Here is a 1,541-nt window from a genome sequence, read left to right as displayed (position 1 = left end):
GGAGCGTTACTGTATGATGTAACATACTGTATGATGTAACATACTGTATGATGTAACATACTGTATGATGTAACATACTGTATGATGTAACATACTGTATGATGTAACATACTGTATGATGTAACATACTGTATGATGTAACATACTGTATGATGTAACATACTGTATGATGTAACTGTTAACATACTGTATGATGTAACATACTGTATGATGTAACATACTGTATGATGTAACATACTGTATGATGTAACGTACTGTATGATGTAACATACTGTATGATGTAACATACTGTATGATGTAACATACTGTATGATGTAACATACTGTATGATGTAACATACTGTATGATGTAACATACTGTATGATGTAACATACTGTATGATGTAACATACTGTATGATGTAACATACTGTATGATGTAACATACTGTATGATGTAACATACTGTATGATGTAACATACTGTATGATGTAACATACTGTATGATGTAACATACTGTATGATGTAACATACTGTATGATGTAACATACTGTATGATGTAACATACTGTATGATGTAACATACTGTATGATGTAACATACTGTATGATGTAACATACTGTATGATGTAACATACTGTATGATGTAACGTACTGTATGATGTAACTTACTGTATGATGTAACATACTGTATGATGTAACATACTGTATGATGTAACATACTGTATGATGTAACATACTGTATGATGTAACATACTGTATGATGTAACATACTGTATGATGTAACATACTGTATGATGTAACATACTGTATGATGTAACATACTGTATGATGTAACATACTGTATGATGTAACATACTGTATGATGTAACATACTGTATGATGTAACATACTGTATGATGTAACGTACTGTATGATGTAACATACTGTATGATGTAACGTACTGTATGATGTAACATACTGTATGATGTACGTACTGTATGATGTAACATACTGTATGATGTAACATACTGTATGATGTAACATACTGTATGATGTAACATACTGTATGATGTAACATACTGTATGATGTAACATACTGTATGATGTAACATACTGTATGATGTAACATACTGTATGATGTAACATACTGTATGATGTAACATACTGTATGATGTAACATACTGTATGATGTAACGTACTGTATGATGTAACATACTGTATGATGTAGCGTACTGTATGATGTAACATACTGTATGATGTAACATACTGTATGATGTAACATACTGTATGATGTAACATACTGTATGATGTAACATACTGTATGATGTAACATACTGTATGATGTAACATACTGTATGATGTAACATACTGTATGATGTAACATACTGTATGATGTAACATACTGTATGATGTAACATACTGTATGATGTAACGTACTGTATGATGTAACGTACTGTATGATGTAACATACTGTATGATGTAACATTACTGTATGATGTAACATACTGTATGATGTAACATACTGTATGATGGAGCGTTACTGTATGATGTAACATACTGTATGATGTAACATACTGTATGATGT

The sequence above is a fragment of the Protomyctophum parallelum genome, assembly GCF_964188405.1.
Source record: "Protomyctophum parallelum genome assembly, chromosome: 3".
NCBI lineage: Eukaryota > Metazoa > Chordata > Actinopteri > Myctophiformes > Myctophidae > Protomyctophum > Protomyctophum parallelum.
The sequence above is the reverse complement of the archived record's forward strand: the minus strand, read 5'-3'. Positions refer to the sequence as shown.